At 45.5% G+C, this 24,999-nt stretch overlaps 1 protein-coding gene and 1 pseudogene across 2 annotated transcripts in view; both read right to left on the reverse strand.

The window, feature by feature from the left end:
- Positions 1 to 24,999, reverse strand: part of LOC147427724 (uncharacterized) — a 118,399-nt gene that overhangs the window by 35,445 nt on the left and 57,955 nt on the right. The window lies entirely within an intron of this gene.
- LOC147427725 (uncharacterized) lies at positions 551 to 1,709 on the reverse strand (annotated as a pseudogene).

A 24,999-nucleotide genomic window follows, 5' to 3' on the forward strand; every position in this document is an offset into this window, starting at 1 on the left:
TCCAGCTGTCCGCAACTAAGCTTCACGCATCTCTAACCAATGGGTCCTTCGTCGAGGGTACCATAGTCGAGAACTGGCTATTCATGCCCTCTCTTCAGCCCCATACATGTGCGTCCCCGACAGGGCCCGCTTCTTCCAACCGAGCTGTATTCTCATGGCGACTAATCTCAGTGGATCAGCCTCACATAGCTTAGGCCCTGCAAACAACCCATAAGACCGCTTCGAAAACATTCCCCGTCGAATCTCCATAACCACAGCCGTGATCCGATCACCGTGCATTACTGTTAAGTCATACCCCCAATCACGTCCTGCTGTTTCTCGCACATCAATGTCTGCTCGTATCAGAATCACACCCATCACATCTGGTAAATCACTACTCATTCCACCCAGTTGCGGGGGATCTGACCACCCTTTCCAAGCATCCCCACGATTCTCCTTACCATACATGTTCAAAGCCAGTTTACTCATAGCTGGCATTCCTGAATCCCCGACCACCATCTGGTCAAGGCCATTCGTAGTACTGTAAATACCATCAGCTGATGGGTTCGCATCAAGCACGTCCCCGCCTCAGCGACATACTGTTTCTTATACGCGTATCAACAGGCCCTCCCTGGCCCGGATCCCTTACATTCAGGTCACGTCCTAGCATCACGACATCCGTGCAACATCCCAGGTTCACCACCTCATCCTGAATTGACGGGCTGCCCAACCTCAGCTTCTCGCATGCAGAAGGCATATCGCCATGAATTCCCACAGCCCCTTTCTCTGGCACAAAGGGGGCAGCCGCCTGTAGGTCGTTTTGCGACGCATATCTCAACCTTTCTCCATCATGTGGGAAGGAGTCAGCAAGGTCCACCTGGTGCTCCTCCTCAGTCTCTTCATTCGTTTCATTGCTGCCCATGGCATCTGGCCCGCTGGCCACTAACTTCCCAAAACCTGGTTTACCAGGGATACCGCAAAAACTCCCATTCACCATGCTGGCGTCACTAGAGGCCTCATCCAGTCTTATATCTGGTCCAATTCCATTTTCTGGCACATGCATCAGTCCATTCAGCCCTGCCAGCACTTGCCTTGCCCCGTCATGCGGCGTCAACCTAATCAGCTTGGAATTCCTCTTTGCTTTTCTCACTTGCACAATACTCACTGTTTGAGTATGGCTCGCAAGCCAGCAGCTCGCCATCCAACGGGGCATGACCAGCACCACGTCCGACTTCATGCGTCACTTCTTCCTCATAATAGGCATCGGCATAGCCGGGAAACATTGCACCTAGCTTCCTCGTCAACTCTTCCTCGCCAATTTCTTCTCCTTCGTCCACACACGAAGCATCAGTACTCACCTCTTCCTTCGCTCGTGCTGCTTCTTGGGCCAGCTTATCATGCATCAAAGATACCTTCTCAAAAAACCAGGTTATCCCCTGCTCTTGCCGACAGAGTTCGTCCTCCAGGTTCGTTTTCTTTCCTTCGAGTACCTTCCTTGTTCTCTTACTTTCCATCCCGCATCGCCGCATCGCGTCTACATCCCGGTTATAACTCTCCATAATCCTGGAGCATGTTTGTGTCAAAACATGCATGGCATCTTGCACCGCATCCCAGTCATATTCCGGTTCTTCTCTGCTCCATCCATCATAACGCTCCAACAAACGTTGCATTGCTCTTTCGAAGCATAAGAACGCAACTTCCACATTGAACCACGCCTTTAATGAGGCCATATCCAGGATTCCATACCCTGTTGGCGATCTCCCTCGACGCCATATAATTTGGTACTAGTACCTCACTTTGAAAAGGAGGGGATGTCACGTGACACATCTAACCCTATGTATACATGGACAAGCTACTTCATGACAAGGATTCAGTCCAGTTTAGCCAGTCTAGCTTAGGAAGTGATCTCGCACTTTTGTGAGTCTGTTCGCAGACCGTGCATGTCCAGACACTTAGATTAGATGCATATCCTCTTGTTGCACACAACATGATCATCAGATTACAATCAGAACCCTTCAGGAGCATTTTTACAGTGCATAGACCTATTTTCCCTATTTTTGACATTTTTCACTTATTATTTTTAAGTGACTTTTGTTGGAAATTGGGTAGGCAATTTTGCCAAGCATGTATATAAGAAACCCTAGCGCTAGCACTTTCTGGCAGAAGAGGCAGCAGGAACTTCGCGTTCAACAGGCACCTTCTCAACAAGAGCCCCCACCGGCGGTAAACCTAGCGTTTTCAGCCAAGGACCAAGCCTAGCGTTTTTCAGCATTGCAGAGCCTCCAGTGTTTTTGCATTGCAGATCAGCCCCGGCGACAACAGTACAGCAGACCAGTCCTAGCGTTAGCAGGTTCTCCCCACAGGACCCCAAATCAGCCTAGCGTTTTTGGATCAGCAGGACTCCCAACGTTTTGCAGATTCATTGCGACAAAGTCAGCCTTTGCATCAGCGTTTTGCAATTTCAGCAGATAGACTCCGCAGTAGAACCCCCGAACCTCGCAGATTTCACCTTCCCGCAGCAGATCCTCACCGCACTGTCAGATCAAGTGTAGTTTGCAGATTCAGCCCGGGAAACGCAGATTTCAACATCTGCGTTTTCAGCGCATAGTCGTTGCATCAGCGCCATCGACATCGTCAACGACATAGATTCAGAATTCAGCACATAAAGATTTGAAGATTTCAGCCCTTAGCATTTTCCGATTTCAACGAGTCTCGTCGTCGTCCTCGTCGTCGTCGACATCGTCGGCAAGTCCAAGCATTGTAGAGATTTGTGCAATTAATAGTAGACCGCTCTCGCCATAGAGAGTGGGGCCTTCGGAGGAGAGTTTAACATTCTGGTGTCGTATTCTTCTCTCTCTATCTCTCAGTCTCATGCACCTTCATTCACACTGTTCATCACTTTGTTTGTGTCCATTGCACTCTCTCACTAAAGGAACAGAAGGCTCTCCCTTGAGCACACTTCGGAGCACTCATCTTGAGCAAAGTTCAGCATTCACTTCCGCTGCACCTTACATTAGGGATGACTTCTACATTACTAATCTTCTTCACCAAAACATTGTGAATAAATGTCATCAACCAGATTATGCAGGACATCGTAGCAGTGTAACAGGGAACGGGGGGAACACAACCGAAACGGACGAGTCCCGTTCCCGAAACGGGATGGGATTGGAACGCCGTTCCGGAATGGGGTGTAACCGGAACGATGTTCCGGAATGGGGGGAACGAGGCGGGACAGCGAAACGCAGGGCTGAACGGGCAAAAGTAGACATTTGGGGGAAAAAAAGTTGGCTTTTGGGGGCAGATTTGGGGCTGTTCGGGGAACATATTTGGTGCAATTTGAGGGTAGGTTAGGGGGTAGATTTGGGGGCAATTTTGAGGTTGTTTAGGAGTTTATTCGGGACTAAGCTGAATGGAGGTAATTCAAGCCTTACTCTAGGTGGACCATTCCGGCCCCATTCTCGTCCCGTTCCGGATCCTCCCGTCCCCGTTCCCTGTTCTCGTTCCGGGTAACTATGCATCATAGTAATGAGGCAACCCTTAAATTAGTGGAATCTTACTTCTTTTGGCCAAAATTGAAGGCTGATGGTGAGGCATATGTTCGGACTTGCTTGGTATGTCAAAAGGCCAAGCATTAGAGACATAAAGCACTATTTGGAAATATGGGAATGACATTTAAGTTCTCTTTTTCTTTTCATCCATTGACAAATGCAAAGTTACACGAAACGAGAACGGGGAGGGAGGGGGGGGGCCTTAGAATGTGTCTGGAACGAGAGGGGAGTTGGAAGAAGGGGGGGGGGAGGGGGGGGGTTGAAAAGCACTTAAATTAATTTCATTTCAGCTTATATGTTAGGAGACAACTATAAAATAAGCTTGTGAACTCTATTAGTCTAAATAGAATGGTGCTTTTAGGTGATATTTTCTAGTGAGCGAATTGGGGGTTGCCTACACTTCTCAACACATAGAACCTCGAGTGCGAGGCTTGAGCCTTGCTTGCTTGCCGCCTCCTATGTAAACACCATAGTACATTTAGAGACATTTTCAGACATAGCCAAAAATTGCTTGAAGCACATAGACACTTCGGACTTAGCTTTAAGCGGATACACCCATGCATGCCTGGAGTAATCATCAATGAAATTCACAAAGTAAAGTTAATTGCCCAAGGACGGAGTTTGCATGGGCTCACAAACATCACTATGCATAAGCAGATACACCCATGCATGCCTGGAGTAATCATCAATGAAATTCACGAAGTAAAGTTAATTGCCCAAGGACGGAGTTTGCATGGGCTCACAAACATCACTATGCACAAGCTGCAACTTGCATGTAGCCCTAACTGAACCATCCTTTGGAAACTTCGAACGTTGCATTTTGCCCAAAATACAACCTTCACAAACATGCTTCACATGTGCTTCAAGAGGTGGCAAAGAAGCAACCATATCAAATTTTTGCAAACGCAGCAAACTGGTAAAATTCAGATGCCCAAAACGTGCATGCCAAAGTTTCGCATCTGAAACAACTTTTGAATCCACAACAACATTTGCAAAATTCTACCCACACTTGTCATACAAAGTGAGCTTATACAGCCCACGCCATAAAATGCCAAATGCAACAATTTCATCACCAAAACTGAGATCATGAACTGTACATTTGTCATCCACAAATTTCACAACGAGACCAAGTCTAGCAAGTGAAGATACAAACAAAAGGTTCTTTTTCGTCCCAGATACATAAAGTGCATTTGTCATGATTGTGACAATGTTGCAGTATTACATCTACTCCTAGTTGCAAATACGCGAAGTGCCAATGCCAAGGATGACCCCTACGCTTGGGTGGTCACGACCCTTTGCCCAAAAGACGTGCCTCTTTGCCAAAAGCCACACTCCTTCGACAACTAGTCACACCCCTTCGCTCTACGGTTGCGACTCTTCGTCCAATGGTTACAACTCTTCGTCAAAAGGATATGTCTTTACGTCTAAAGTCGCGTCTCTTCACCATGAGACGTGTCTTTTCATTTGTGTCTCTTCGTCTCCTATATAAGGTGTAACCGGCCCGTAGAGCGGTAGGCGTTGGCTTTCACCCGAAATTCTTTACTTTATACACACACACAGAGCACTTTGCAAAGAGAACCTGTAATGGGAATTAACACTTGAACTCACACACGGCTCGGAAGCTAGAATGCTCCGAGCAGACGCCGACAACCTGTAGGCCCCAAAATTGGCGCCCCTTTCGGTATTTCTTTATTCTTTAGGAGGGTAAATTACAAGGTAAGGTCCTGGGAATCCTTCACGTGTATCCACCTAGATACCATTTGATTTGGCCAAATTTCGGCAGCATAACAGCCCCAAAACTTGCGCGAAACCAATTCCCCTGCTGGAACTCGCTTGCACTGGCGTATACCCTCTGATTCCTGTCCAAAAACAGTAAATTCAGCACGCTGTATTTACTGGTTTTTGCCCTGTTTTCAGCCCCAAACAGTCCCCTAACTGTCCTTTGCCAGTGGGGCACGATTCCCAGTGATCCTGGCGTCCGTACGGCTGAAAAACAGTGAATTTACAGCGCATACACAGCGCTGATTTTGCACCTGTTCGGTGAGGTTATGACCCTCACCAGTGCCTGCTTTGGAGCAGCAGTTAGCTACCCCTGTTCCTGCTCAAGGAGGCTCTTGCCTCAGCACAAAAGCATGAACCCACACATCTGTACATCAGTCAAATGAGTAGCCCTCTTGTGGGGCATCACATAACTGCACGCAGGGGAGAGAGAGAGCAGTGTGTAGTGTGCAGGGCATCACTCCTAGCACCACACTGTACATGAGAGGGAAAGAAAGCACTCCATAGCTCTTAACCTGTGACAGGTTGCAAATGAGGCTTCTCCCAGCTTAAAAATCAGCGCCCATTTTTCTGGAAGAGGCAAGTCCCTGAAAATGTGACACTTGGCGCATTTACAAGCATTTTCCCGTTTCGGGTTCGCCGCTTAAAAATATCCCAACCGACGCGTCAGTTGACTTCGCGGCAGAGTTATAAAGTGTTCCCCTAGTCATACCGAAGGTAATGACGCGAACACATTTCACGGCCCAAAATAGCAGTTCCCTCAATTTTAGGAGATGCTTCCGTTGGGCTCCCACTGGTCTTCTGACCATCTATCCTCATTGGGACCACATCCAAAAATGCAATGTGGCCCAACTATCGCATACTTTTTGTTGGAAGTCCCACCTTGACTTTACGCCTTAATTGAGTTCACTTCCTAGCATCCACCAACTTGCTAAGTGCGACGGGGGGACCTATATGATCTTGCTCTGAGCCTAGACATCCTCTTACCATACGAATTCCAGTGCCGACCACTTCCCGTCTGCAGGTGAATCTACCGTTCACATTGGCCATACAATGTCCGACCGTTTGCTACTTCAAAAAGAGGGTCTTAAACAAATAAAATAAACCCCATTGGAAAGAAACTAACAACCAAGGTTAGCAGTTGCCACATCTCTGTGACATGGTTAATAACTGCCACGTCCTCGTGACATAAGGAGTCTATTGTACTCAGTTTTCAAGCATTCATTCAATCAATCAAACACATATTCAGTCTCTTGAGTCTCATTTTGATCTTAAGTATGAAGTTTTAAGTCTTAATTATAAGATTAGCACCACTAACCCTCACAGTGGTATCAGAGCAAATTTTTGTCCTGGGACCCGAAGGTTGTGAGTCTCTCACCCTCGTTGCTACGCGCTAACCCTTCCCGGAGTTGTATGGAAGTTGAAGAAAGGTGGTACACATGCGCATACAATCATATGAGGTAACATGAATTTTTTTGTTCCAATTCTATAAATAAAAGACAAAGCATAGATGTTGTGCGTGGCGTACCCGAAGAACCTTGTGCACTTTTGCTTGGATGACACCCTTTCGAACCGCACTCGCACCCCTTCACGCAAAAGGGCACAAGCCGGCAAGAAGCACCTTTTCCCCCAAGTGCTCGCACCCCATCTCCCCCCTTGCTCGCACCCTTTCCCTACACCGCTAGGCTGAGTTCTGGAAACGCTGGGCTGATTGCTGAATTTGCTGGGCTGATTTTCTAGAAACATTGCATGCTGAAATTTTCCCCTGGCTGCTACCCCTTCATTAGAAAAAAAACCTCTTTGCCGGAGTCATTTTAACGTTGATGGCAGCCCACTTATAAGTTTTAAATTATTAAGGGTGCCCAACTTGGCCAGCCTCCCCAAATTAACCCCAAATTCTAAACCCCTTGTGTGAACCTGTAACAGACTTGGACACTCCAAGTCAAGAATCAATCGCGACAGCACCAAAAACCACTTCAAAACAATTCACAGATCACAATAGATTTGCACTGGCCCGGCGGAGTTCCGTGCCTAGAAATATTGGCCCCAAAGACTCGTGCCCCTTTCGGTATTTCTTTATGTACAATGTCAAACTACAAAGAGCGGTTAGGGTTTCACTCGCAGACTTTGCGTCCAAATGCTCTGCAGAGTGAGCCCTAAACCGTGTATATAAAGATTACAAGGGATGCCCAAAAGCAGAGCCCCAAAAGCTTTCAGTTTAAAAGCACTTTCTCTTTCTCTCTCAATGAGAGCAAAATAAAGCAAAGCGTAGCCCAAAAGCTGGGATTTGCGTCGCTCAAAAAAAAAAAAAAAATCACCTGCTTGATTTTCGAAAATATCCGTACACTGCAACCGCGTGGCATGGCCGCCTGCTTTTAGGATTTCCAGCCATTTTAGGGTTTCAGCCAGCAATTAGGGTTACGGTTTTCAGAAATTAGGGTTTTTGCAAAATTAGGGTTTTTGGCAGAAATTAGGGTTTGCAGAAATTTTAGGGTTTCTCACAGAAATTAGGGTTTCTACTGTCGATAGCCACGTTATCACTTTGTGGCATACCCCCCTCTTGAAAGCATTGTAATCGACCGCGACTACGCCTGCAAAACCGACAAAAGCTATAAACCGTTGTGGGCGGAATGGAAACACACAGAACGCCTCTATAACGACCCGACACACACTCTTGGGAAGATACACACACTATGGGGCACCACTCGGCTTACACAACCCACCTTGCCGAGACAGGGAACACACCGATGGAGCGAGAGGAGAGAGACTATCCACTTGCCCACTCCACACAAAGACACACACACACGCACCCAAAAAACTCAGCTCAAAAGAGGAGAATTTCTGATGTTTTGATACAATAAAGGATGGGCCAACAACAAGGGGTCAAACAGCTCACACAGTATGGGTAAAATAAGCCATATACAATCACAAACTGGAGCAGAAGCTTCGCTCATAGGAGAAACTTACACAGCCAAAACAACAGAAAAAGAGTGAGGAATTTGGCAAGATAGACAGCGCCATCGCGTCCGGAACAGCCCAAAACCCCAGTCTACAATGTCAAAGTGCTCAAATCCGACCTCGGATGAGCAGTTTACGGCCAAAACAAGCTCCAAAAACCCCAAAAACACACCTGCGGTTGTTCTTCCTCTTCTCTCCACGTTTTTTTTGGTCTTCTCTCAGTTTTTCAGTTCCCACACTTAGCTTTATTAGTTAGGCATCCTTGGCCTTTTAGATGACCTCAAACGGACCCTGAACAGGCCAAAAACTGACCTCGAAGTGCATAGTTGTCACCTTTTTGCATCATCCGCACACCTGGCACTCAGCTTTTTCCAATAATGCGTCTCGCAACCACGTGAAGTGGCCCCAAAAAATGGTCCTCATCATGACCTTTTTGCATAATTATCACAAGAAAACACCCACGTTGTGTTCGTACTTCTCCACGTGCACGCATTGACCCCATTCGCCCTCCTGACGCCACTAGATGCCATCTGACGCATCTGCTTACCTCATGTCGTCGGCCGCGGATAGCTTCCTTGAGAATTTTTACGCGCTACCAACTCCTCATTATTAAAAAAAAAACACTGGTACTGGTAATAGTGAAAATCGATGCACTATGTACATCCTATCCTACCTGTACACATGTGGGCCCCACGTAACCGCCTGGCTCTGGAAAATGGGCAATTCCTTATTTGATGCACCATGCGTGTGTATGTACATATGCACAATCCCTTGCTCCAAAAAACTCCTGACATAATTTACCCATCCCCTAGCCTGCTAGAGCATTCATGCTCAGTAGCAGCAAAAAGAGATATTCACTCCACCTGGATCCCACACAAAAACACTTCGCATTCCCTACATCAAAAACTTAATCAATCTTCCACCGCGTTCCCAAGGAAGACATGTAGAGATTCCATATATCAACCTTGCATCAAGAAAACCATCAATTACTTTGACATCAGCCTGCATGTGCAAATATATCTCCTTCTCCATAGTTAAGAGGTCTCCACTGATCATTTGTGTCATCAATCCCTGCTTCTTTGACAATTCAACCTTCGTTTGCATCAACCCTTCAATCACTTTATAAGGCCCTTCACTTTCATCTTTCACCTCATTTGCAAATGCAACTAAACCAGACTCCTGGATTCCTTTGTCCATCAAAAGAAATGTAACATCAACATCCTCATCGTTGCTGGTCGTACTATCACTGTCCTCGTCAGACACTGTGGAATAGTCTTCATCACTAGACCCATCCTCACCTTCATAAAGCTCCTCCAATTGTTTCCTTGTGTCCATATTATAAAGCTTCTTGGCACCTGTCTTTCCATAGAGGCTAATCGTACCACGTCGCCAATCTTGAACAGCTCCCACTGCACGTAACCATGGTCTGCCCAATATAATAGAATATGCTCCCAATCCTGCTGGCATCACATGAAAATCAACCACTCTCTTTGCATCATACGCATCCACTTCTAAGCTCTTTACGACACCCAAACATTTTACTTTCTGATGGTTTGCCAATCTAATCCGGAAGCCTGACACACCGGTCACTGTAAGACCCATCTTCTCAACACATGAGTGTGTTATGACACATATTTAGGCTCCGCCATCCACATAACCTTGTCCCAAATTTTTTCTTTTGTGCCACACATCTACTATTGGACAGATGTCTGGTAGCTCATCCATTGCCAACACCTTCACTGAACCTCTCTCTGGCTCTTTCTCCATTGGGTTGACCATCCTCTTCCACTGTCGCTTTAGTTTAGGCGCCATCTCTATAAGCTGCCCAAAAGTAACATCTGCCTTCCTGCTTGTTAGATCCTCCTTCAAGTCAGCTTAATTGCCCATCCCCTAGTGGAAAATCTGAAACATGAAACTTGCGACGAGCTCTCCTTTTCCTCTTGGCTTTGACATCCTCGCCTTCATGACTCTTTCCCTTCTTCTTACTAGGACCTGGGGCACTTCTTCCTTCCTTTTCCTTTGTGGTCCTCTTCCCAATAGGCATCACTAATGTATCCTCTAGCTTTGATGCCTTCTCCAAGGTGACTACACTTAGCACTTTTGTCTTTCCCTTTTCCTCTTGGGTTAACACACTGGTTCCTTCTTCTCCCTTGATCTCAATGCCATAATCATTTGACCTAGTTAGCACCTGTCTTGGCAATGGATACATGTCTCCCCCCATCCTTGGTGGCTTATCACATTACGGGCTGATGTGGCCCAACACTCCACAATTATAACATGTGGGCGTCTGCCTCCAAAACCTACCATTGCCTTGTCCAACACCATTCATAGGTCTTTCATCACCTCCTGACTGATTTGCATACCTCCCTCGACCTCGATTATTTTCCACTTGACCTAGCATGTTTAGGCTGAGATTCTTCATCAAATCTACCACTTGCCTCATGTCTTGCCTTAGCCCATCATCTTGCACTACTGTAGTGACCACCGCTGGCATAACCTGAGTAGTAACAGGAACCACTGGTTCGTGATGAACCCCTGGCATGCGACCTTGTAAAGAGTCCATAGGCTAAAATTTAGACCTCGTGGGCAAAGACTCCACCCCTAACTGACCCATTTTCCTCAGCTTCCACTCTTTGTTCCTTGCCACCTCCAATGCATCTTCATATGTCCTAGGCTTCTTTAGCTCCACTCTCCAACGTATATTCTCCCAAAGACCAGTCAAGAACCTGTCCTTCTTCATCATGTCAGGCGGGGGTACCTGTGGTGCTAAGGCCTTGCACATCCGCTCCCGTGCCAATGAGAACTTACGTATGTACGAATCTACTGGCTCACCTTCCTTTTGCACTAAAGCCTGTACTTCTTGCAACACTTTGTCAGGATCTTCTGTCTTCACAAACTCCACTTCCAATCCATGCCGTAGATTATCCCAACTCAATCTTACAGGTGGATCAGCCACACGCAACTCCTCTTCAAATGCCTTGGACCAAACTCGTGCATCACTCTTCAAACAAATCTGGAGAAGACGTAACATCTGTGCCGGATCATGAATTTGGTTGCTAATGCACGCAACCTCCATCTTTTCTAAAAATTCTTCCACATCTTCATCACTTCTTCCATGAAACTCCGGATAAGAGAAAGCCATGGCTATCCAAGTTTCAATGCTTTGAGAACCCCTTCGAACACACGTGCAAGAACCCAAAACTTTTGACTGACTCAATTCCCAGAAACTTCAATGGAGCTCAACTTTAGATAAGGACAAACACATACACATCAAATGAGTTTTCATAGTTGATCATTGGAATTACAACAGGCAAAGACATTCCAAGATCTCTCTTAATCTTCTTGGCCCGAACATAAAGACTATGCGCTGTTGGAAAAAAATCTTCCTGGACACGAACATTTATCTGGATTCTCTGAGTTAAATGAAAAGGAGTGAATTGAGGGCCATTTTGATCATCCATTAAAGTCAACCATGCAGCTCCCAAGAAAGCACACCTGACTTATCCTCTGATTTTGCCAAAATTTCAGCAACATAACAACATAAATGGATCAAAAGACTAAAAAACCAGCCATCATAACTTGGAAAAATTTTGACAGAGTTTCCCCAGAAGTAGAGCAATAGGAACCCAAAATATAGACTGTATATGTATCCATAAACTGTCAACAATAGAACCCGAGCATCAAATAGGACTCACTAGTACATAACCTATGGCGAGGTCACGAAAAGGGTGCTCCAGCTACCTGTATCACCGAAAAGATCTCCACATTTGAGAATCCCCCAACTCAATAAAACCTCACGCTATCGACCCTCACACGAAGGCTAATGCAAATTGCGTATAGTCAAGTCTCAGAAATGACCATCTTCTAGACCAAGTCTCAAAAATGGCTGAGACTGCCAAATAAAACCAAATATGGCTTCACAAAGGCGTACAATGGCAGTTTCCACAAGTAACGTACAATACCAGTAGACAATGCGCTCAAACAGACGCCAAATGATGCATACCCACAACAACTGCAAGTGACACCACTGCTAGTATATCATTGTACTCCAGGCACATGTACCTGTGTGAATCACCTGTACCTATACCTGTCCCTGTAACCTGTAACCTGTAATTTGCAACCTGCAACCTGTAATCCCGAATCTCAAAGCTTGAAGCTCGAAGCAGAAGATACTCGAAGAAGATCCTCAGTGGGGGCACTAAAAGAATGTGGGCAGGATGGAAACACACAGAACGCCTCTATAATGACCCGACACACACTCTTGGGAAGATACATACACACTATGGGGCACCACTCGGCTTACACAACCCACCTGGCCGAGACAGGGAACACACCGATGGAGCGAGAGGAGAGAGACTATCCACTTGCCCACTCCACACGGAGACACACACGCACACGCACCCAAAAAACTCAGCTCAAAAGAGGAGAATTTTTGATGTTTTGATACAATCGAGCTTGGGCCAACACCAAGGGGACAAACAGCTCACACAGTATAGGTAAAATAAGCCAGATACAATCACAAACTGGAGCAGAAGCTTCGCTCATAGGAGAAACTTACACAACCAAAACAACAGAAAAAGAGTGAGGAATTTGGCAAGATGGACAGCGCCATCGCGTCCGGAACGGCCCAAAACCCCAGTCTACAATGTCGAAGTGCTCAAATCCGACCTCGGATGAGCAGCTTACAGCCAAAACAGGCTCCAAAAATCCCAAAAACACACCTGCGGCTGTTCCTCCTCTTCTCTCCACGTTTTTTCTGGTCTTCTCTCAGTTTTTTCAATTCCCACACTTAGCTTTATTAGTTGGGCACCCTTGGCCTTTTAGATGACCTCAAACGGACCCCGAACAGGCCAAAAACTGACCTCGCGGTGCATAGTTGTCACCTTTTTGCATCATCCGCACACCTGGCACTCAGCTTTTTCCAATAATGCGTCTCGTAACCACGTGAAGTGGCCCCAAAAAATGGTCCTCATTATGACCTTTTTTGCATAATTATCACAAGAAAACACCCACATTGTGTTTGTACTTATCCACGTGCACACATTGACCCCATTCACCCTCCTGACGCCACTAGATGCCATCTGACGCGTCTGCTTATCTCATGTCGTCGGCCCGCGAATAGCTTCCTCGAGAAGCTTTACGCGCTACCAACTCCTCATTATTAAAAAAAAAAAACACTGGTACTGGTAATAGTGAAAATCGATGCACTATGTACATTCTGTCCTACCTGTACACATGTGGGCCCCACGTAACCGCCTGGCTCTGGAAAATGGGCAATTCCTTATTTGATGCACCATGCGTGTGTATGTATATATGCACAATCCCTTGCTCCAAAAAACTCCGGACACCGTCTTAGCAGACACTGACTGTTAGTACCTACATACTAGGAACACACATCTAGCACATGTACCAAATCAATAGTCACATCACATGACATCTCAAGACATCACATGACATTCAACATTTATTCGGATCTTAGACCATGATTTATCGGCAATGTAGCTAGCAATCACATCTAGGTCCAATCGGGACCTCATCGATGTCCGATTGACTAACCCCTATTGTAACCAGTTCCTGCACTCAAAAGAAGTCAAGAACAAATCAATATCATAATCAGGAATTCCATTTCATAAAGTCATCCAGCAGAATACTGTCAGCTCTCAATATCCCTGAAGCTCAAAGAGACATCAGTGTCTTTAGTATCAAAATCAAGGCATCTGTTGACAAAGGAGTGGAGTGACTACCCTCTTGTGCATCCCACTGCACCAAATCTCCGGCCAAGCTGAATTCTGGGTTCCGTTTGGAGTAGACTATGCTAAACCAAAGCATCGAGGTAAAGTTTCACAATCCGAGGAGTATCTGCTAGGTCCTCCTCCTCCATCCACTTCGCATAAAATGTAGAATAGTTCTTGAAGTTAACCAAGAACCGCCTTCGGACTTTACCTTTCTTCGTATCCCTATGTGCCAAAATCTGTTCAGGAACAAGGGTCTCCTCGTTTTCTTCCACTTCGGGTTGCTCATCAGGCACATCACCCTTCAAAGGTTTCAAGAGACCACATGGAATGCATTGTGAATCCTCTAAGTATCTGGCAGTTTCAATCAAAAGGAGACATCATTTATCTTTTCAGTAATCTTGAAAGGTCCGTAGTATCGCATACTAAGCTTTGGAAAAAGCCTCTCCTTTCCCTTTTTTTTTTCTTAGGCGTGCCATCTCAAAATGTAAGAGCACCCAATCATCCTCCTTCAATTTCAAGTCGCGACGATGGCGATCCGCTGCCTTTTTCTGTCGTTCTGCAAAGTCACGCGAACCTTGGCAAAAGCTGTATCCAAATCTCGCGAATATTCATCCGCTTCAAATATCTAATCTTTCGTGCTCAGGAAGAATGGAACCTTCGCAGCACTTTCAACAATCTCAAATGGCGCCTTCCCCGTCGAAGAGTGTATCTTGTTATTGTAGGCATCCACCAAAGGTAAGTTCTTTTCCCATTGAGTCTCCTGATCCGAGATACAAGACTTCAATAAATCTAATACCACTGAATTGGCAATCTCAGATTGCCCGTCAGTCTACAAGTGGAACGATGACAAGAACTGCAACCGCGTGCCAATGTTCTCCCAAATTGCCTTCCAAAACAAACTCATAAATCTGGGGTCTATGTCGGAGTCAATCGTCTCAGACGTGCCATGTAATCGAAAAATCATCGTGATCATTCTGTGTTCTCGGGACATCAAAAATGAAATCCATTGCAATACTTTCCCAGGGGTGAGTGGGTATGGGTAAAGGCTGTAACAATCCCTGTGCCTTATGCCTGTCAAACTTGACCTTCTGGCATACTACGCACAAACTCTTCCACATCCTTTTTGAGTCTCAGCCAAAAGAAGTATCTCTCTACCCCTTTCATGGTGGTAGCAATGCCGCGGTGACCCGTAAAAAGGTGGACAGTGGCATTAAGTCATAACCTTACAGTGGCATTAAGTCATCACCTTTTCCCTCAACGGCTGTGTAACGCACAACATGGTTTTTCTCATCAAGTAGCCTTCCCGAAAGGAGTATCCTGTTATTGTCTCCCCATCCCGTATCCGTGTGAAAATATCTGCAAAATTTGTATCTGTGGCATACTGGTCGACCATATCCTCGAAGCTCCTATGATGTATCGCGGAAAAAGCCAGAACCAACAGCTTTCGAGACAAAGCATCTGCCACCACATTCGTTTGTCCCTACACATGGACAATCTGGAAGTGAAACTGTGACAAGCTATTCGCCCACCGCATCTGCTTTTCCGAAAGCTGCTTCTGTGAAAAGAAGTAGTGCAAACTCTGAAGGTCTGTAAAGACAGTAAAATCCGCTCCGAGTAGGTAATGCCGCCATTGAGTAAGAGCATGGATAACCGCCAAAAGCTCTTTCTCATATATCTGTGCTGTCATCTCCGGCCTAGAGAACAATCGGCTCTCGTAAGAAATGACATGGCCTTCTTGCATCAAGACCGGACCCAGACTACGACCACAAGCATCACAATATACTTCAAATGACTTTTGCAAGTCCGACAAAGTCAAATCTCCTATATTCAATTTCTTGTTCAATGTCTGAAAGGCAGTCACCTCTGTGGATCCCCACGAGAAAGAGACTCCTTTCTGTATCAAGATATGCAAAGGGGAAGCAACCTCTGCAAACTTTCGTATGAACCGCCTGTAGTACGAACACATTCTTCAAATCGGGCCAATCACGTATAGTCTCTATCTTGGCTGAATCCACTTGCACTCCTGATGCTGAGACAAAGTGTCCCAAAAAGTCTCTAAAGCAGATGATCTCTATGTTTTGCCTCATTTTTGGAGAAACAATGATATCATCAAAGAAAGTGCCAACAAATAGCCTGTACTCTCGAAAAATCTCGTCCATCATCCGGTTAAATGTCGCAGGAGCATTGGTTAAGCCAAAAGGCATCACCAAAAACTCAAATAATCCAAAAAGTAGTCCGGAAGGCTGTCTTGTAGACGTCTCCACTCTTCAGATCAATCTTGCTAATGCACGAGGATCCATGTAACCTGTCAAGTATATGATCGATCCTAGGAATCGGAAATCTGTTCTTAATGGTGATTTTGTTGAGAGCTCTATAATCGATGCACATTCTCCAAGATCCGTCTTTCTTCAAATCCAACAACAGTGGAGAGCAGTACGGTGAAGTACTAGGTTGGACAAGACCCTTTTCCAAGAGGTCTTTCACTTGGTTCATAATCTTTTCACTCTGTACTCGGCTCACACGGTAAGGTGGCCGGTTCGGTGATGTGCTTCCAGGTATCAGGTCAATGGTCTGATCTTCAGACCCTCTAAAAAGCAATCGGCATGAGTGTGGAGAAAAATCTTGGCGTTCTTTTGATCAAGTCAAAACATATTCAACCTTTATCCATCGTTCAGTTCTCTCCCAAAAGAATGAGTAAAGAAATTGAAGTTCATCAAGTACAATTCTCTGAGCCCTTCATTTATCGAAGTCGCTTTCTCGGCCCGGTAGTCAACCACGGCGTAGTTCTTGTGGTACCAAGGGATCCTGAGTAGAACGTCACTCGTGTGCCCTAAACACCCCTATCATTGCAAACGAAGTTTGCCAATGCTCGGTGTAATGGCAACATCCCATCCAGGTGCCAGTCGAACTACCTCCGCCTGTGGCGTCAATCTGTCGGACGTAATTCCAAATCGAGCTCCCAATTCCCAGTGAAAAGAAGTTTGCCTTGGCTCCTTCAAAAGAGCTTCCTGATCCTTCACTTTGCCCCAAAAGCGGCAAAGTTTGTACTTTCATTCAGTACAGTCGGTGCAGGTCCCACGCCATGTGGTACCAGTTCTGCTTTACTATCTGCCTTTTCTACCACGTTCCTCAGCTGCTCTCGAACTCTCAGGAATGTCGTCGTCTTTATCATTCTCTTCTTTCTGTGCCTTTTTAGGGCACTTTACGGAGACATGTCAATATTCCCCGCATCCAAAGCACTTCCCCTCTCTGATGAAGCGAGCTCTCTCCTCAAGAGAAAGCTTGGGTCGTGCATCCTTTTTCTCTGGATTGCCCTTTTTCTTTCTACTTTCATTCCCAGTAATCTGTTCGGCTCGTTGTGTCATGGCCTCATCTGTGGGGTAGGTCAGACTGCCAAAGTGAATGGCAAAGCCCTGCTTCGCATGACTCATCAACTCCTGAATAGAAGTTGACTTCTGTTCCAAGCAGTGATCTCGGATCTCTGTAGGTAGACCCAAGGTAAACCGCTCAATCTGTTCTCTGAACGAGATCTTCTTGAATGAAGAGGCGGGTAGAAAAGAGCTCCAGAATCTTTCACAGTAAGCATTGATTGTATCTTTCTTGGTCATCCGAAGATGGTTCCAAGCAACTCGTATATCTCGTTCATATTCTTGCGTCAACCGAGAAGAAATAAAAAGCTTCTTAAATTTTAGCCATTTAACTGGCACAGTCTTGTTTAAAAGAAGCGTGGACCACCAAGTACGAGCATTCCCCTTAAAGTAACAGGCAGCTCTCTGAATCTTGGAGTGCTCTGAATAGCGTCCTCTCGCAAAAGCGATGTCAAACTGTTGTATAAAAGACAAAGCCTTCGAAGCATGTGAATATCCTGAAAAAGTATCAAACTTGATCGAGTGGCCACCTTCCTTAAACTCTCGGACTTTCTTGCTTTTATCTTCGAGAAAGTCATACTGATTGGCTTTGTAAAAATTCTTCTTGTTCGCATAAAAGTTTCCGTCATCAGAATCTGAGTTGTCTGTAGACGAGTCCTCAATAGAATTGTCAGTCTCTGGGCGAGATTTAGTCTTCTTTGCCTTTTTTCTTGCCCTTTCCGAAGCTTTGTTTCTTGCTTCGCTTTTTACCTTTTCTGTCTTCTTCGCTCAAATCTGAAGAGCTAGAAGAACTGTCAGAAGAAGAAGAAGAAGAAGAAGAACTTGGTACTCCTTCAAATAGAACACGCTTCTTCTGTTTCTTTGCCTTGTCAGATGTCGACTGACGACCCAAATATCACGGGAAGTCAGTGTCTTTCTTCTACTTTTTGCCGTGCTTTTTGGCTTTCTTTTGCGTGTCAAAAAGCTGAGCAATCCGTGCATCAACCACCTCTTGTAATTCCTTCTCTGAATATTGTTTGTGATCAGAAGGTTTCTTGAGAGCGGGTTTCGCGGGTGTAGTGGTTTTCTGCCACTGCGTATGCACTTCCTGAAAAGAAGTCTCGCTCATATATTATGCCAATTTCGGATCCTTCGCAAAATTGAGCATCATCTTTGTTGCATCGCCAATCAATTGACGACGCTTCATCTCTTTTTGCTCCGCTTGAGTAGGCCGAGGCGGGCCATACTCTCTGCCGGAATCTTCGTTGTGATCCCTGCCCGCATCTCCAGATGTAGAGGGAGTTGACTGATCCTTGCATGAAGCCATAGGTGCTGCGGAAAAAAAAGTTGGGGATCGGATTTCCCGTAGAAGAGAAATCGGTCGTACTCTGATACCGCTGTAACAGACTTGGACACTCCAAGTCAAGAATCAATCGCGACAACACCAAATAACCACTTCAAAACAATTCACAAATCACAATAGATTTGCACTGGCCCGGCGGAGTTCCGTGCCTAGAAATATTGGCCCCAAAGACTGGCGCCCCTTTCGGTATTTCTTTATGTATTAAATCAATGTCAAAGTACAAAGAGCGGTTAGGGTTTCACTCTCAGACTCTGTGTCTAGATGCTCTGCAGAGTGAGCCCTAAACCGTGTATATAAAGATTACAAGAGATGCCCAAAAGCAGAGCCCCAAAAGCTTTCAGTTCAAAAGCAGTTTCTCTCTCTCTCTCAATGAGAGCAAAATAAAGCAAAGCGTAGCCCAAAAGCTGGGATTTGCGTCGCTTGAAAAAAAAAACTTTTTTTTTTCCCACCTCCGTGATTTTCGGAAATATCCATACACTGCAGCCGCGTGGCATGGCCGCCTGCTTTTAGGGTTTCCAGCCATTTTAGGGTTTCAGCCAGCAATTAGGATTAGGGTTCCAAAATTTAGGGTTTCTGGCAGAAATTCGGGTTTGCAGGAATTTTAGGGTTTTTGGCAAAAACTAGGGTTTCTGCTGTCGGTAGCCACGTCATCACTTTGTGACAGAACCCCACCCTTTCACCACGTATGTAATAAAATAAACAAAATGAAAGGTAGAAAGTGTTTCCAAATTTACCACACTGCCCCTTGTAGCTCCTCCTCTCGCACTGGTCCTCTCCTCCGCGCACAATCGGCACCGCACCCATGGCAAGCATGGAATTCAAAGTGCTAATCCCTTATCTTTCATACATGGAGAATATTTCCGACAGTGTTCTTCAGGAAACTCCTGCTACACCGAAGTGATTATTACGCCGGAGCCAAAACCAATCCCGAAGGGAGCTCCAGTTCCCGTAGGTGCTCCCGTCCCAGAATCTGTTCTCGAACCAGAACCTGCACATGTTTGTTATTCCTTTTGAGGCGTAACCATGCCGAATTCTCAGGACAGAGGTGGTCAATCTGACGATGCCCTTACTCTCATCAAAGAGCAAATGGCCTGAAACCGGCCTGTTCAATCCAAAAAGGGCGGTAGACTTTACTTTAAACCTTGATTTAGCTTTCACCCATTATTAGTCGTCTATTTTACCTGTACTTTCAAGACACAACAAAGGGGAGAGGGATACAGGCTGCTAGATTGCACCTGTATGAGTAGACGGACACCAGATTGGCCCCTAACTTAGGCGCCCCTTTCGGTATTTCTTTATTATTCAAAAGAGGGAATAAACGCTGTGGTTCCTACAAGCTGCCCCGCACAAACTCGGCTGAATTTCCACTGTTCCAGCCCGATTTCGGCAGCATAACTGTACTAGAACCCTTCACGGTCAGTATTCCCACGCATTGACCGACTTTCCCGACGCATTCGGGCACTTTGCAAAACCTGGCGAGAATCTGCAGCACGCTGAATTCTCTGTTTTCAGCCCTGAAAATGCGCCAGATCACCTGTACAGCGGTCCCCTTGCGTCCCCGAACCTCCTGGGGGTATTAGGGTCCGTTTAGGGCCAAAACCCTAAACCTGCAAAAATACACAGCAGGCTGTAATTCACTGTTTCGGGCTCCGTTTCGCGTGCCGGTCGCATCCCTAGCAAGTCCTCGAGCTCCCGCACCTGTAGGGCTACTTGCCCTTTGAATCGGACGAGATTTCTGGCGTGAAACCTCTCCGAATTCACCTGTACCTGCGGGGGGATTAGCCGCTAGCTAATCCAGTACCTGTGCAAGAGGCTCTTGCCTCGGCAATCGCGCATGAACCCACACAACTGTACATTGGTCAAATGAAGAGCCCACTCGAGGGGCATAACATACTGCCAAAGGGGAGAGAGAGGGCAGTGCGTAGCGTGCAGGGCATCACTCCTGGCACCGCACTGTGCATAAGAGGGAAAGCAAGCACTCCATAGCTCTTAACCTGTGACAGAGACTTGCAAAATGAGCCTCCCAGCTATAAATCACGTTTTTGCCTTCTCTATAAGTAGTAAACTGGCCTCAGAGTGCCAAGTGTCACTCATTTGTGCATTTTCCCGCTTTAGACCCTCGGGTCTAAAAATATCTCACCTGCAGCCTCTGTTGACTTGGCCACAGAGTAACAAAATGATCCCCATGTCAAACTGCACGTAATGACGCGAAGACATTTTCAGGTCCCAAAATAGCAGTTCCCTAAATTTTAGGAGATGCTGCCATTATATCTTTCTAGGTCATCCGACCCTCTTTGTACACTGTGGCCACATCCAAAACTGAAATGTAGCCTCTGTAGCAAAGGATTCCACTTTGGCTAGTCAATGACCCCACTTGGCTAACCATAGTCCTTGTCCAACCTTAGTGCTCTCTTGCCCTCAGGCCTGGACTCCCTCTGGACAGTTCCACACTAGCTATGCAATGCAGGGCAGTTAGATTTCCCGAGGGGTGTTTCCAAAAAGTGAAAGTAAATAGATAATAAGAAAGAAATCAACAAAAAGGATAGATAGTAGTCACACGCTGGTGACATACCCCCCTCCTGAAATCTCAAACGTCCTCGTTTGCATCTATGTCGTACATGCTTACTGTCAACACTGATGTATTCAACACCTGTCGACACATATACGACACATACATGCTCATTGTCAACCCTGGTGTATTCAACACCTCGTCGACTCATGTATTGCCTGCGTGTGAACCCTGTCCCAATGACATAGTGGTAGCTTCGCACTCTGCCATTGCTTTGAGTCACGAACTTTCCAATGACAAAATGGTAGCTGCACATTTTGCCACTGTCTTATAGTACACGTTGGATCCCGTAACACTTGCGAGCATACCCAAACCGACAGTTTAAGAATGCAGTTACACATGTACTCTTTAATAGAAGCAATCACTGTATCCTTGACAGACTGACAAGAAATACTCACTTCTATAGCACTAACCAAACTTTTGGACATTCCATAAGAGCAATTGCCAAACTGACAATCTGTACAGCTCTAACATTCATGTAACAGGTATTTCATTTGAGCTCACTTTAAATACCTTGTACATCATTTGTTTCAGAAGCCATTGTCACACTGACAATCCATTTAGCTTTGAAACTCAAGGGGTCAAGGTAGGTTGCAAATGGAAGGCTTCCAGGTAAAGTGATAACACAGTTGGTGACTCTGCAAGTTCACCTTCTTCCATCCACTTAGCATCCATTGTTGGATAGTTTCTGAACTTTACCAAGTAACGCCTCGCAACCTTGCCTTTCACTTTCCTTTCTTTGTGTGCCAAAATCTGTTCAGGGACCAAGATCTCGTCAAGTTCCTCGACTTCCGGCTGATCTTCAGCTGGCATATCTTCTGGCACATCACCCACATAGGGTCTGAGAAGACTCACATGAAACGCATTGTGAATCTTCCAACTGTCAGGCAATTTCAGCCTATATGCAACATCACTGATTATGTCGCACACTTGAAAAGGCCCATAGTAACGCATGCTGAGCTTTGGAAACAGTCTTTCCTTGCCCTTCATCTTCTTTAACCTTGCCTTTTCAAAGCGTAAAAGCACCCAATCACCAAGTGAATATACTACTTCACGACGGTGACGATCAGCTGCTTTCTTTTGCTTTGCCTGAGTCCTTTCTAAGGCCACTTTGACCTTCTGGTACATTTCATCCATGTCCTGAACATACTTATCTGCTTCAAATATCTTATCCTTTGTATGCAGTATGGGAGGAACTTTCTTGCCACCTTCAACTATCTCAAAAGGTGCCTTGCCAGTTGATGAATGCACTGTATTATTGTATGCATACTCCACCAATGGCAAATACTGCTCCCACTTTCCTTTATGCTCTGACACATAGCACTTCAGCAGATCTAGGACAGTAGAATTTGCCTCTTCTGACTGTCCATCTGTTTGAGGATGAAATGACGAAGAGAATTTGAGCATGGTACCCATATTCTCAAACAAGCCTCTCCAGAACAAACTTGTCATGCGTGGATCACGGTCGCTAACAATCGACTGTGGCATGCCATGATACTTGAAAATATTGCTCATAAACAAGCGTGCCATCTGATCTGGCTTTATCTTCTTCCTGACAGGAATAAAATGAGCCTGTTTGCTAAATCTGCAAATAATGGTCCAAATACCATCATTTCCTGTCTGCGTTCTTGGAAGATCAAAGATAAAATCCATAGCAATACTTTCCCATGGTTTATCTGGAATAGGTAGTGGTTGCAATAACCCTGGTGCCTTTTGCCTGTCAAACTTGACCTTTTGGCATATTAGGCATTCTCGCACAAAGGCATCCACATCCCTTCTCAATGTAGGCCAATAGAAGAATGTCTCTACCGCTTTAACTGTAGCATCGATACCACGATGCCCTGCATACGGTGGGACATGACTCTCTTCCATAACTTTGCGTCGCAATGGCTTTGTGACACACAATCTGCCATGCATCATCATGAACCCATCTTTGAGAAGATAGTGTTCATGACGTTGTCCATCCATTAGCTGCTCGAAGACCCTTGCAAAATCTTCATCATTTGCATACTGTTCTCTCATATCATCAAGTTCATGATGATAAGGAATCGACACAGCTGAAATTTGTGGCTTCCTTGACAAGGCATCAGCCACAACGTTCTTCTTGCCTTCCACATGCACAATCTGAAAATGGAACATGGACAAAATATTTGCCCATCGCATATGCTTTTCAGATAACTTTGTTTGTGTCAAGAAGTATCGCAAGGTCTGATGATCCGTTTGGACAACGAAATCTGCACCTAGCAGGTAGTGTTTCCAACTTAAGAGCGCATGAATCACAGCCAGTAACTCTTTCTCATAGACCTGCATGGTCATCTCTGGCCCTTGCAAAATTCTGCTCTCATAGGCTACTACCCTGCCATCTTGCATTAGCACTGCACCAATGCTACTACCGCAGGCGTCGCACTGGACCACAAATGACTTCCTAAGATCTGGCAACACAATGACTGGATCTGAAGTCATCTTTTCCTTTAAGAGATTAAAAGCTGAAATCTCTTTCTGTGTCCATCTGAAGGTGACTGCCTTCTTTTGAAGAGCATGTAAAGGTGAAGCAATCTCAGCGAAATTTCGGATAAACCTTCTGTAATAGGAGCATAGTCCCAAAAAGCTTCGGACATCATGCACCGTCTTCAAATTTGGCCATGACTTGATCGCTTCGACTTTTGCAGGATCCATTCTGACACCGTCCTTTGAGACAATGTGTCCCAGAAAGTGAATCTCTTCCAGAAAAAACTCACTTTTCTTTGCATTGATGAGCAACCTATGACTGCGTAGCTCTTTGAACACAATGGCCAAGTGATGCCTATGCTCCTCTTCATTCTTTGAGTAGACTATCATGTCATCAAAGAACGTACCAACAAACTGCTGGTGTGGACGGAAAATTCTGTCCATCATCCTATTGAACGTAGCAGGAGCATTTGTGAGACCAAAGGGCATCACTAAAAATTCGTAAAGGCCAAACGTCGTTCTAAAAGCAGTCTTGTGCACATCCTCTGATCTAATGCGGATCTGATGATACCCACTCTTTAGATCTATCCTGCTAAACATAGCTGCTCCTTCTAATTTGTCCATAATATCATCAATTCTAGGTATAGGGAACCTATTCTTGATGGTATTCTTGTTCAGTGCACGGTAGTCGATGCACATACGCCATGAGCCATCCTTTTTCTGCACCAACAACACTGGAGAACAGAATGGAGATGAACTGGGCTGAATCAGCCCCTTTTCTAACAACTCCTGTACTTGGCTCATTATCTCTTTCTGCTGAGCCGCACTAACCCTATACGGAGGCTTATTTGGTGGGCTACAGCCTGGCACCAAATCTATCGCATGGTCCTCGGGTCTCTCTGGCGGTAATTGAGACGGTAATGAATCGGAAAAACAGTCACTATACTGTTGTAAAAACATTGACCTTTCTTTATCTAGCACAGATAAATTTGATTCATCACAATCTGACACTTCACGTGCAAAAACCAAGTACGCAAAAAGATGCTTTTTCATTACAGAAGTAATAGCAGAAGCTGATACAGTAGGAATAGACTCCCCTTTAAGCTTTACATCCAGAATGTGAGTCTTTCCCCTGCTCTGTACAGTGATCTTTTTGTTGTAGGCATCCATGATTCCCTGTACACGAAATAACCAAGGAATACCTAACAACACATCACATCCATCCAGTGGCATGATGTAAAATTCTTCAGCATCTACATAGGACTGGATATGT

The sequence above is a fragment of the Adiantum capillus-veneris genome, chromosome 23, assembly GCF_014529385.1.
Source record: "Adiantum capillus-veneris isolate H3 chromosome 23, ASM1452938v2, whole genome shotgun sequence".
NCBI lineage: Eukaryota > Viridiplantae > Streptophyta > Polypodiopsida > Polypodiales > Pteridaceae > Adiantum > Adiantum capillus-veneris.